Genomic DNA, 14,290 nt, shown 5'->3' on the forward strand with positions numbered 1-14,290 from the left:
ATCATGGAAAGGGCAAATTGAACCTGAAGATACATGGAGACTTCTAGCTAAACGAGAGACCTTCACAGGGAGATGCTGCACTGGAATGGAGCAGTAGATAGAGTAGACTATAGTGTCTAATGAGTTATTCAAGTTCAGACATCCTGTGCGATAGGGCAATTGCCTGGTAGATATTGTGGAGAAGGGCTGACTGAGCTCAGAATATGAACAACTTCTGGCTTCATCTAGTGGCTTCCCACCAGCTTTAAGCCTGCAGGAGGCACATAGATCACTGCAGGCTAAATGGGTCTGGTTTTAGCCCCAAGAAGAGAAACCAGCCTCAATTTTGGTTAATGGAAATACAGGCTCACTAGGATTACCTACTACCCCCTATAAATCTACTTCATGCATGCTGGGATTAATTAAGGATTTGGACTCTGTCTGTTCCCATTGTTTATCAGTGATAGGGCAACACATTGAAGTGGGCTTTTTTCTCTTTTTTTGGGTTTTGTTCTTTAATTGTTCTTGTTTTTATGTGAGTGTGAGTATGATTTCTAGGTTTTTAGTATTCTGGGGTTTTTTTGTTTTTGTTTTTGTTTTTTTGTTTTTTTTCCGGAACTGGGGATTGAGCTCAGGTTGAGCCATCTCCCTGGCCCCTCTTCTTGTTTTTTATTTCTTCCTCTCCTTCCTGTCTTCTGCACCATTTTCCCAAAGTTTGCATGAACCTGTTTGCCCTTCAGCCTTGCTTCTAATCTCTTCCTCTTCTTTCTCCCAACCCCTTTTAAATTTTCTCTCCTGAGCATAAAACTGGAATACTGAGGGCCTATTTAGTACATTAAATTTTCTAGTTCATTTTAGATTTTTTTTATATAACCACACAACTGATTCAAACTGCTAAAGGGACAAATTGATAACTTGGCTCAGTTTGTCATTTTCTAGACTGTTTGATGCAACTGTTACTGCTCATTGTACCATGTTAGGAAAAGTGACATAATTATTCTTACCAGTTTTTCTTCCTGGTATCCCAAGGCTGAGATGGTGTACACGTCATAAAAAATACTACAGGCCAGTGTTAAAGAATCAGGGACTGGGCCAAGTAGGAAGCAACTTCTCACCCTAATAAATTGAAGAGGCAGGATCTTGCAAAAGACTGAAAAGTCCAAAATCCATTTACGCCCAGAAGACACTTCTGAGTTCTCATTTCCTGAGGGTTCTTAATTCCAGCAATAAAGCTACCTACCATAAGCAATTTAGAAGCATCAAAACAAATTAAACTAGAAACAAAAATAGAAAATGAGAAGACACTTAAAAGTGCAACCCCAGACATTTAGCTTGCCAAAGGCAAACCCAGGTAACAATGAGGTGGAAGAGTTAAAAGAATCACCTGGACTATCTGCAGTGCTAACAGCACGATACTAAAGCATACCAATGAGGCTGTAGAAAAAAATCAGAAATAATGTAGATAACTACAGAAATGGTGACCATAATGAAAGCCATGTTAGTGACTAGAACAGGTACAAAAAGAAAAAGATTCTTAGAAAAATGATGGAGACTATGAATGTCCAACATGGAAATCTTTCATAAAACATTTCAACATCCATAAGTTCAAAATACCATAGAAAATGTATGAATCAGCCAGTAGGATGAGCCAACATGAGGACAAAATCTCAGATATAAAACAGGATTGTGTTTAGTGATCATGATAGATTTCTTTAACAGACCATGAAAAATCAATCCATCAAGTGCTAGACAATGAAAAAAAGAATATAGGAGTGATTGGAGTCAATGAAAAAGGAGATAGGGCAAGTCACATTAAAAATACCTGTTTACAGATGTCAGGGCAGAAAACTTCCCTGTCAGAGGAAAGAGTATGAAGTACAGGTAAGTGAGGCTTAGGTAATTCCAAGTAGCCATGATAAAAAAAAATGTATAGCACGGTATATCGTACTCGATTCAAGAAAACACAAAAAGATTATTAAAACTCTTAGAAAAAAGAAACACATCACCTATAAAGGAAAGCCCAGAAGAATAAAGGAGTCCACCAGGCAAGACAGACAAGGTGGGAGAGATTTTTTTAAAAAAGGGGGTTGGGAGTCAACAACAGGAAAGTCACATGACAAGCATAAGTCAATACATACTAGTTAAATCCTTGTCAGTGATCTCAATTTAGCAATCTCAGTACTGGCAAAATGGATCAAAAAATGATTCAACAATATACTGCATACAAGAAAAACATTTAATTCAAAAATAAATTCATACACTGAAAATTAAAGAATGGAAAACAATACTCCATGTGACAGCAGCTCAGAAAGCAGGGTTAGTAATTCTGTTTGCAGACAAAGTGAATTTCAAGCCAAGATTGATTAAGAAAAAGAAGGGCCGGTGAGCTAGCTCAGCAGTCTAAATTGCTGCTTAGGCAAGCATACAGGGACCGCGGTTCAATCCCTGGCACCACGTGCCATGCCAGCCCTGCCATCAGGGTGAACTGAGCCAGACACTGGGAAGAAAGGTCCTTGCAAGAGGAAGAAATAATCATAAATATGTATAACACAAATACCAGTGTACCCAGCTATATGAAACAAATATTAATGGGCATAAATAATCAAATAAGTGCTAATACAATTGTATTGGGTGATCTCAATACCCACTGTCACAAAAAGATCAACTGGACAAAAACTCAACAATAAAATAATGGAACTGAACCAAACTTTTGACCAAATGGACTTTTTTGATGTCCACAGACTGTTCCACCATACAAAATCAAAATACATATTCTTTTCAGCTGCAAATAGGACATTTTTGTAGACCACATACTAGCCCATATAACATGGAAAAGCAACTGAAATTATCCCATGCATATTATTAGACCATAGTGCAGTGGAATTGAAAATCAGTGACAAAAGAAACCACAAGAATGTCATAAATTAAATAGCACCCTCCAGAAAAACCAATGTGTTACAGATGGAAATAATAAAGTAGTTACTTTCTGCAATTAAAAGACAATGACAATGCAACATACTGGAACTTACGGGACACAATAAAACAGTGCTAAGAGGGAAATTTATAGAAGTAAAATACCTATATTAGGAAGAGAGAATAAGCACAAATTAAAAAAACAATTTTTTTAAATTTTTTTTTCGGAACTAGGGATTGAACTCAGGCCTTTGTGCTTGCCAGGCAAGTGCTTATTCTACTGAGCTATCTCCCTGGTCCCGTTTCCTTTTCTTTAAAATAACATTTTAGAAATAACACTTTGCAAACATATGGAAATAATTAAACATACAGATAAATGAAGAATAGAGAACCCCAAATAGCCAAAAAAGGGACAGAATCTTGAATTCTTTCAAGAAAGCAATGAACCACTTATAAATATCAACCCATTGGAATTATAGCAGACTTCTCAACACACACTGTAAAGATGGTGCCAGGGATATACCTCAGCAGCATGAGCACCTGTCTGTACAAGGTCCCAAGTTGGATCCCTAGTATCAAGCAAAAAAACAACGAAGGTCAGGAGAGCTTGGAGTGCAGGGTTTCAAGCTCTAAGAGACAATAAATCTGTTCTATACATATATGTGCTGTAAAATTCTTGTTCAAAATTGATGGAGAAATAAAATATTTCTTTAACAAAGAACATACGAAAAAAATTCATGACCAAACCAGTACTATGAAAAATTCTTAAGGATATCCTGACAATGCTGCAAAATCTTATAGGGTGAGTATTGGAGACCCCTGCAGTAGGTTGCAGTCTTCTGCCTGGGTGACAACACACAGTGGGAAAGGAAAGAACAAGAGACAAAAATATAAGGGTGTGTGGTAGGCATCTGGGATGATCAGTTGCTTTCTAGGAATAAAAGGTCAGGAGTCACCCAGAATGTTGGCATTTATTCATTTATCTGAGTCAAGACCAATGAGTAAACAGCAGGGGGGATTTCTGAAAACAGTAATGGTGACTACAGTGGGCTAGTAAGCACAAAGCATTCTTGCTAGCATTCTTTCAGGGAGAAGGGTAAGGATGAGATGGGGGACAATGAGAACTTTGGTTTCTCCACATGCCCATCATCTCTAGCAGATCTTGTCTTGCTCTCTGAGTGCCACAGCAGTCATTAGTCCTAGGGCTTCCAGTGGTCATCAGAAAAGATTTAGGAGGGCTTGCCAGATAGCCTAGCCAAGTAAAGCGCCTGCTTATGCAATGACAGGGACTGGGGTTCAATCCCCAGTGTGCCATGCCAGTCCTGACCCTGGGGCATGCTGAGACGGTGGCTGAGACTGGGTGTCGTGGTGCACACCTGTGGTCCCAGAACTTGGGAGGCTGAAAACAGGATAGAAATAGAAATCACTATTGAGTCTGAGCTGTGTAGTGAGACCCTGTAGACCCTGTACTAAAAACTAAGGGCAGAAAAAGAACAACTGTGATCATCCCCTAGACTCCATTTATAACTGCTGATCCCCAACAGAGTACACAGGCAGGGTGGGCAATGAATTAGAAAGTTGGTCAGAGAGAGGAAATCAGCAAGAGGAAAATAATGCAACTTATATAAGGGAGATGCTTGATGTCAAAGATGTCAAGTTCATGTTCCCAGAAGTTGAAGAGTTAATTCTAAGAAACAACTGATATGAATGGGAAAACTTACTGGAGAAAAGGAATGAGGATGAGGAATGAAATAGCTCTTGAGAGACAAGAGGGGTCTTGAGTGGATTGCCAACAAGCCCACATCTCAAGGCAAGTTTTATAGAGCAGAAGCATAAGGCAGGTATAACGGGGGTGAAAATTATGATCAATAAGTTTGCAAGTATAGTGGCTTAGGTAATATTGATCTAATGGTAGCAAACATACATAGATGACAATAACCTTGGTCAATAATCTATAGTTTTAGCCTTGATTTTAGTCTTAGCAGTCTTCATCTTAGTGGTCTTAGTCTTACTAGGTGGGAGAGGATACCCAGCCCCAGTGAGATAATAGGCAATCTCAAAAGGGGTGATGCCAGTAATCCCAAGCCTCTTCATCCCTTTGTATTAGGACTACCATTGTGGCTTAAATTTTCAGATGGGCCTCCAGCCACAGTCCTGATGCATTTGCATCTTCTGCACTGACTCCGAGGGCCTAGCTCTACAAGTAGCTAATAAATACATGAAAAATGTTCAAGATGGCTGATCAATAGAAAAATGCAGGTGAAGCAACACTGAGACTCCAACCTATTCCTGAAATAATTGCTTTCATCAAGAAAGTAAACAATAATAAATGCTGGGAAGGCCTTGGGGGAAATTGGAACCCTTCTTCATTGTTGGTGAGACTAAACGAATAAATGTTGTGTGTTCTTCAAAAATCTAAAAATAGCTATTTCTTTTGATTCCACTTTTTCCTTTCTCGGCATCTTGCTGAAAGAATTAAAGACATGATATTACAGTGATATGGGCATATCCAGTTTCATAGCAGCCCAATTCACAATAGATAAAACTTGGACACACCTTATATAAAGAATATGTGATATTTTTACACATAGGCGCATAGGACAGTGGTTGGATTCCCTGCTCCACAAGCCTCACCAGACCTGCCCTTAAGGTGGCTTGAACTAGCCAAAAAAAAAAAAAAAAAAAAAAAAAAACAAAAACTCAGTATGATTCTTTACTAATAATATCCTTCATGACCCTATTTTCAAACATAGTCACTTTTTTCTTTTTCTGCAGTGCTCAGACGCTAGGAATATGTGTATGTCAAGCGAGTGTATATACCACTGAACCACATCCTTGTCCTAACGATGGTGTCGGAAGAGAGAGTCTCACGTCCTGCGAACCGGCCCCACGAGGTGGCGCTGCCGGCGGAGGGCGCGAGTGCAAAAGAGGGCCCCGCGCGCGCTCTTGGCCAGGCGCTGGAGGAGGCGAGAGGCACGCTGAGTCCGGCCCGCTGGGTTTCCTGCTAGTGGCCGCCGCTCCGCTTTTGTCCGCCCCGTCCAGCTAGAGGTCCAGAGAGCCTTCCTGGGGCCTTGGCTGCGGCTCCGGGTGTGGAGGTCGTCACCCGCCCGCCTGCTGCAGGTTCGCGCTGTTCCGGAAGGAGGAGGGCCGCGCGCTGGCGGGCTGCTGCCGCCGCCACCGGACCGCAGCGCAGCGTGCGGGGCGCCTTCCCCGGGTGGTCCCGAGGCCTCGGGCGTGGCGTGGCCGGTCCTGCGGGGCGGGGCCTCTCCGTGCATCGCAGGGCTGGAGTTGGCGGCGGCTGTTTCCGTTCTGAGGACTTCAGCCTGAGGTTCCATTGCATTTAGCCCGAAAGGGTTGTGCGTTTAGTGCGGCAGATGTTTAGTAGACGTCAGGATGGGCAGTCATGTTCTCAAAGTTTGTGTGTGTGTGTGTGTGTGTGTGATTGTGTGATTGTGCTTCTCCGCTGTCGTTTTTGGTGGCAGCTCCATCGGTTACTTTCCCTAAGGGTGAGATTTTGAAAGCAAAAGAGTGCAGAGCCTCGCTCAAGTTGCCATCCAGACGAGGAGCCCCGTGGTGAGAGCGAGAATCAGCGCGGGCTGCTTCTTAGGTGCTGTGGGCCGCTTTGTTACAGTTGGGTGAGCCAAGATAGTCTAGGGTCTGTGTACCAAGAGAATGAATCGCCACACCTGGTAGTATGTAGTAAGTAGTTACTTTTGTTGACGATCACAGGACCTTTGCCTGCTGGAACAGGGAAAAGAGAAAAGGCAAAAAGGGCTCAGGTCCTTGATCTCTTGCTTCACGTAGAGGATCAGACACCCTGACTAGGTGGCGCCCCCTGCGCCTCTCATTGGTGTCAGTAATCTGCAGCCCCACGCATTGAGAACCCCTAAATTTTTGTTATTTTATTTTGTTCCTTTTTTAGGATAACAGGAGCATGGGTATCATTAAGGTAGTGTTAACAGCTGAATTGAGGGGAAAAAAACCCAACAGGTTAATTTAGCTTATTTGTTTCCAACTCTACTAGCCTGACCCCTCTAATTTATTTATTTTTACTTGTCCTGGGGTTGAAGACTGACCTGGTTGCTTGTGACTCTTAGTCTTTGCTGTAATGGAAGAAGTGAGTAAGATACCGGAAAAAAACTAGCAGATATGCAAAAGCTTTCTGAAGAATGTGGTGTATAAGTACAGTATTAATGAAAAACGTCTACTTGTGTGACTCTGTGGTGTTTTTCTTGGAATGACTGCCTTTTAACAGGTATATATAAGAATCAGTAAACTTAAGGAAAAACAAACTTAGAAAAGTACCATTAGAGCTTTTATATGTGGCAGGGACTGTAATCGCTACGCTTTGCAGGTTAAGGCAGGAGGATCACTGAGAGTTGGAGGCCGGTATGGGCTACATAGTGCATTTAAGGACAACCTGAAGTGGATAATAAGACCCTGTATCACAAGAAATGATGAGGAAAAACAAAAGGAACCTTTATATGGAAATGTTGCAAAAGAAATCAGAGCGACTGAAGGGAAAAGGAGAACTTTTTTCTAGGATTTTAGTTGCAGAAGGACACTGGAGGACTCATGTCCCAAGTGCTGGGCACTAACAGAGGAAAGATTTTAGTTTTATACTTTGGGCTGAGGGGATTGTCAGCGCTCTGGTTCCCATTCAGCCTTTTCATGAGTGGATTTAGCTTTTGTCTGCTGCTGTGCCTGTTTTCTCTTCCAGCTCAGCCATTGTTCCATGTTTTTATGTGTCTGATTTAGTAGTCTTTACAAAGCAGGCATGGTCGTAGCTTTATCTTAGTGATATGTTGAGATTTCTCTAGGGTTATCTGTCGTTTATGTGTGTGTTTCGTTTCTGTCAGTCATATCTCTGCCTTCTTGGTTTGTAGTTGCAGTTCCTCCAGTGTCTGTAGAACCATTGTTCAGTTGTCTCAGTGTTAGCCTTCATGCACAGGCCCATTTTATCTCTTCTTGACACCTGTGTTGGTTCTCCTGGCATTTGTCTCTACAGGTGCTGAGTTGCCTCTGTGGTTGTCAGTTTTGGGGTTTGGTGTCTGTACATGTAGATGGATCTTGGAGTTCATCTGTAGACCCACCACCTGGGCACTTAGTTCTCTGCAACGTTAGATGTACCATGTGGAGCTCCCTTTTTTTTTCCTTTAAACATATTTTTAATTCAGGGTCTCACTACACAGCTTGGACTCATAGTGATCCTCCTGTTTTCAGCCTCCCCAGCGCTTGGATTTCAGGTGTGCGCCACCATGCCTGGACTCAGTGACTGGCACAACATGCTGGGGGTGGGACCTGCGTGGCATGTGGTGCTAGAGATCAAACCCCAGTCTCTGCACTTGCCTAAGCAGGCGCTTAGAGCACTGACCTATCTTGCCAGCCCTGGATCTCCTTTTTGATGTGTACCTTGTTGTGCTCATTTGTCTTCCCCTCTGAACTGTGCTGCAAATGTTTAGCTCTTCTTTCTTTCCCATGAGCTTCCTCCTCTTGTATGTGCTGTTGTATTTGTGCCTTTAATTCCATTTGTACATTGGTTTGGGCATGTGCTTCTGTCACCCCTTTCAGTCGCTCTGTTTCTTTCATCTTTTGGTGAGACTGTGTTACCTTACCTTTGGAATGTTTTTGAGCCTCCTTGGCCTCTTGACTCACTTACCGAGTTGCCTCTGTCTCATCATGTAGTCATTCTAGCATGTTCTTTTGTTTTTTCCTTTGTGATCATTTCTCAGTAGCCTCTTGGGTCAGCTCCCTGTTGAGTGAATCTTGTTTGCTCTTGCAGTCCTTGGGCCTCTTTATTCTTGACCTTGAGTGATTCAGTTTTCTCCAAGGTAACTTTGTGCGGCTTGTGGCTTCAACCTCAGCTCCTTTGTGTATACTCTTTAGCCTTGGAGCATCACTTTTTCTGTGCTGCCAACTGTATCTGTCAAACATCCCCTGGTTTTGTCTGTTTCTTGTTGCACAGCGTGTTCTTGGGATTGTTGCACGTGTGTCCCAGCTTCAGTTTTTGTTTTTTCTTGTTGACATTTGCTTTCAGAAAGCTCACCTTCAGTGCAGGGATTGTTTTCATTCATTACCATTGCCTCTGGGGCTTTTCTCTCAGTCCCTTTTGTCACTTGAGTATTCTGCTTCTATGTCTTGTGCATCTTCAATGTCAACCTTGTGCTGTGTAGTCTTTTCCCTTTTTTTTTTTTTGTATTTTTAGGGAAGGGTCTACAGGGTGTTCAGAGTCTCACTACTAGATTGGACTCATAGTGATCCGCCTGTTTACAGCCTCCCAAGTGCTGGCATTACAGGCACAAGCCACCACGCCCAATCTCAGTTGCCCTCTCAGTTCGCCCCAAGGGCGGGGCTGGCACGGCAGGAATCCACTGAACTATTTGGCTGACCCTGTGTTGTCTTTTCTTATTTCTTGGCCGAAAGGTAATTTGGGCCTATAGGTTTGGAGTAGGTCCCTTTTTAGCAAGAAAGCTGGAACAGTTTGGAAGTTACAGGTATTTATATTTGACTTTTTCCCCCATAATTTTATTGAGAGATACATAGCAATGAGACAGTTTCAAATCAAATTGGTAGGATGATTTCAATAATTAACACATTGCATACTCTCTTCCTAGTGGTTATTTGCTGTACACGATGCAGACATGATATCCTATTTACAAACACTATAAGAACAAATCTCTCTATTCCTTGAATTAAGAGAATGTAGCTATATATCTATCCTAACCATTTTGAATACACAGATACAAAATGGACATTCATCTATATCCCCTTTTTTGTTTAGTTCTGTATATTTAACTTTTTTTATGTTCTACCTCTCAGAGGGACTCTGGGAGGTAGATTAGAGGGGACTCCAGTGACTCTTAACAATGCTCATATCATTTTTGGATAACATCTTAATGGGCTGTGTCACTCCCAAGTGTTCTGTCATCTACCAGAAAGTCTAAAAAAAAAAAAAGAAAGTCTAGTAACTGCCCCTTACTCTGATCATGACCAAAGGTGTCTAGGGAGATGGAGCCTAGTCCTGGTCAGCTGTGGTAACCTTTTAGTTTTGTCAGTCTTAATGAGGCCAGCATCTAGTTTTTTTCTTGCGGGGGTGATAGACTTTGCAGGCAACCTGATAGTTTTGGAATTTTTATCTTTTCTGTTTTCAGGTTTGGCATTTATTTTTCCAGTGTCTACATTTTCACATTGTGCACATTGATCCCAGTCTGATTCAGTTTGACTCTTGTTTTGTCACTGTCCTCTTTGCTTCTTAGTAATTTCTGTTTTGCTTTCCACTGTCAGTGCTGTGGTGAACAAATCTGTTTGTTTGTTTGTTTGTTTTTTTCTTAAGCCTCTTGTCAACTTTTTGTTTGGCCTCTTGGTCATGATTTGCATATACTTTGGTAATTATCTGTGCAACATGGGTGGCATTCATGCCAGCCAAGCCCTCCAGTTTTTGTCAGTAAGCATCTACACAGAGCTGAAGCTATGCGAGTCTAGTCTGAACTATATTTAGAAATGAGTCAATGTAGGGAAATATCCTGGTGTCCCAGTAGTCCTTTGCTCCTGGTTACCATTGTGTGTGTGTGTGTGTGTGTGTGTGTGTGTGTGTGTGTTTTGTATTCTCTATTTTTATTTTTTTGTCCGTTGGTCCTCCCACTTCTCCCTAGACTGTCTATGTGCCATCAACAGAGGGCCTTTCTATTATTTAAAGAATTATTAACTCCTAGAGGGTCCCAGCTTTATTTTATCATTTTTTATATTGCCTCTTTTAATAGCCAACATATGTTTTAATGGGGAGGGTTTTGGCACTTTTCATTGCATATCGGCTCTGTTGTGACACAAGTCACTTTCTTAAACATTTTTGTTTTATATTAATTTGATCATTTTCCTTGAAAGAGTTTTTCCTTTTTCTGTCCTTCTCAACTCAGTAATTCTTTCATTGTGGATATTCCTCAAAAAGCTAGACTTAAGAAGTCCCAATCAGTCCAGCTATTTGCCTTCTGGGTATTTTCCCAGATGAACTGAAAACATACCACAGTGATATATGTGCACCCATGTTTATAGCAGCACAATTTGTCATAGCTAAATCTTGGAAACTACCCAAATGCCCATCAACTGAGGAATGGATAAAAGAGATGCGGTACTTTTATGCAATGGAGTATTAAATATTAAGAAAAGGTAAAAAGGCTTTTATAGATTGGTATGTGCAAACATATTGTTTTGGTAGTGTAAGAACCTGAAGGAAGGTATGGGGCTATAACTCAGTGATTTAAGCTCCTGCCTAGCAAGCACCGGGTCCTAAGTTTGATCCTTGGTACAAAAAAAAAAAAAAAAAAAAAACCCTGAAGAAGTAAATAAAATCTAAAAGATACAGTAGATACTGTGAAAGGGAAAAAGTTTTTGTAACAGGAAGGAAAAACTGTGGCCAGGAAAAGGAAAGAAAGAAGAAAGAAGAGATTTTTTTTCTTTTCTGTGGTACCGGGGATTGAACTCGGGACATTGCGCTTGCCAGGCAAGCACTTATTCTACTGAGCTATCTCCCTGGCCCTGGAAAATATATATTTATTTATATATACAGGATAGCTTCAGTAGTTCTACTGCTGATATCTGCTGGTCTACATAAAGGAAGAGTTAATGCTTGAATTTGTTTTCTTCTCCTTTTTAATTTCTTACAACTTTTTTCTTTGCTATTTTGCATGCTTATGTCTTGTATTCTAAATAGCATTATGTACTACAATAATCATTGTTGAATTCCTTTTATTTTGTTTAGTGAAATTCTTTTCTTCTTTCTTTCTTTCTTTCTTTCTTTCTTTCTTTCTTTCTTTCTTTCTTTCTTTCTTTCTTTCTTGTGTTTTCTATTTGACTGGGTTGAATAGGATCTCCAGTCCTAATTTTTGAGGAATCTCCACACTGATTTCCATAGTGGTTATACAGTCTTCACTCCTACCAATAGTAGAGAAGGGTTCCTTTTTCCCCATAGCCCCTCCAGCATGTTATTGGTTGCGTTCTTGAAGATATCCACACCTTTTGGCATAAGATGGAATCTCAGCATTGGTTTAATTTGCATCTCTTGGGCCAGCAAGATAGAGCACCTGCATAGCAAGTGTAGGGGCTGGGGCTTGATACCTGGCACCACATGTTGCACTGGCTCCACTCCCATGTGAGCTGAGCTGGCCACCAAGACCAGGCATGGTGATGCATGCCTATAATCCCTGAACTGAGGAGGCTCATTAGAGCCTGAGCTGCATAGTGAGACCCTGTACCAAATACAGTTTTTAAAAAAATTGCATCTCTTTTATTTTTTCATTTATGTATTCGGTATGGGGTCTCAGTACACAGCTCAGACTTGTAGACCTGCTGTTTTCAGCCTCCCCAAGTGCTGGAATTACAGGTGTGCGCCACCACACCCAGACTCTGCATCTCTTGAATAGCCAATGATGTTGAACATTTTTTCATATATTTTCCATTTGAATTTCTTAATTTGTGAAGTGTATTTTCATCTCAGATGCTTTTCTTTTTTTGGGTTGGATCTTTCAGTTTTAGAGGCCTGATATTTTTTAATTATATATTCTAGATGAACTCTTTTATTTGAGGGACAGTAGGCTATAATTTCGTTTCCCAATTCTAGGGTGTTCTTTTACTTTGTTGATGATTTCTTTTGATGTGCAGAAACTTTTCAACAAGATAAGATCCCACTTGTTGATTCTTTGAAGTATTTCCCATGAATTTTAGTTTTTGTTCATAAACTCTCTACCTACCATGTCTTAAGATTTCTACCTACTTTCTCTTCCAGAACATTTAGTGTTTCAGTTTTAATATTTAAATCTTGGATCCATTTTGACTGTAGTTTAGTGGATAGTGATAGGTATGGGTCTACTTTTAGCCTTTAGCACGTGGACAGTATTTCCAGCACCGTTTATTAATGAAGCTATCTTTGTTTCAGTGAGCATGTTTGGTCCCTTTGTCAAAGATAAGGTGGCTGTTTGTAGTTGTGTCTGAATCTTCTAATCTGTTCCATTGATCCTACATCTTTTTTTCCCCCCGGTACTATGCTGATTTTATTTATTTTTTCCATAATTTTATTGAGAAATAAATAGCAATGACACAGTCTCAAATCAAATTGGTAGGACAGTTCCAATAATTAACACATTGCATACTGCCTTCCTAGTGGTTATTTGTTGTACAAGATGCAGACATGATATCCTATTTACAAACACTATTAGAACAAATCTCTCTATTCCTTGAATTAAGAGAATGTAGCTATATATCTATCCTAACCATTTTGAATACACAGATACAAAATGGTCATTCATCTGTATCCCTTTTTTTGTTTACTTCTGTCATTTAAATATTATAGGTGTGTGAACTCAGCGAAATATTCCAAAATAATCCAGTAGTCCATAATAGTATTGGGTCTTCTACTTGACTGGCAATGTCAGAAGTTGTTGACCTGAGTCCCCTACAGCTCAACATAACTTGGCTTTATTTCTTGTACTTCGTTTTTATACTTTTCTGCTGGATGGTTAAGACCAAGATAAAGCAAGATCTATGTAACAAGAATTGTAGCTTTTGGATCTGATAAGGTCAGTCAGATCCCATCAGGATTTATCCTGAGATCCTGTACCTCAGATTGTAGATCCTGTGTCAGTGTCAGCCATATGGATGAATCACGGCCATTGCTTGGCCAGTGTACTCTCTGTGAAAGCCTGAGAGAATGTTTTCTCTTCATATGACTCTCCTTAGGCACACACTACATCATCCATTGCTTTCCTCTTTGGCCCCATAAACTCCTTGATCAGAAAATTTGGGACACAACTGAGTTACATGAGGTTACAGTACAAGTTCTCATATGTCCTGAGTCTTAATTGACCTTGGACGGCTAGGGCCAAAATGTTGACTTTCCTTGCAGCCCTCCTTTTTCACTAGCTGATTTTATTATAGTAGCTTTGTAGTGTAATTTCAAGTCAGGGATCATGATGATTTGTGCCTTTCCTTTGATCTTCAAGACTGCTTTTACTATTCTGGGTCTCTTCTGGTTCCAGATGAATTTTAGGAATATTTTCTCTAGATCTGTGTGGCATACAGAGGTATCTTAATCAGGATTGAATTGAATCTGTATAACATAAAAAATGTTTTATATTTTTGATGTTCTCCATAATGTGAGAGTAAAGATTTTATAAATAGGTATTATCTTCTAAATGAAGCCTCTAAAGGGCCTGTAGTGTTTTCACCCTTTTCATTCCTTGTTGCTTGAATTTTAGTTTTTTCCTTTTTTTGAGGTTGGCTAGGGTTTATCAGTTTTATTTATCCTTTTAAAGAACCAACTGTTTGACTCAGTTGTTTGTATTGTTTTCTTTGTCTTCATTGCATTTATCTCTGCTCTGATCTTTATAATTTCCTGTCTTCTTTTGGC

The 14,290-nt window shown here is 40.4% G+C and overlaps 1 protein-coding gene across 1 annotated transcript in view; it reads left to right on the forward strand.

The window, feature by feature from the left end:
* The first annotated feature begins 5,874 nt into the window (after positions 1 to 5,874).
* The window catches only part of LOC101588711 (zinc finger protein 431), a 39,841-nt gene continuing 31,425 nt past the window's right edge, over positions 5,875 to 14,290 (forward strand). Inside the window, exon 1 of the mRNA XM_023713309.1 lies at positions 5,875 to 6,012. The gene's annotated coding sequence lies outside the window, so the exon portion shown is untranslated. The remainder of the gene's footprint in view (positions 6,013 to 14,290) is intronic.

Source organism: Octodon degus, unplaced genomic scaffold (genome assembly GCF_000260255.1).
Source record: "Octodon degus isolate 3935 unplaced genomic scaffold, OctDeg1.0 scaffold00030, whole genome shotgun sequence".
Taxonomy (NCBI): Eukaryota; Metazoa; Chordata; class Mammalia; order Rodentia; family Octodontidae; genus Octodon; species Octodon degus.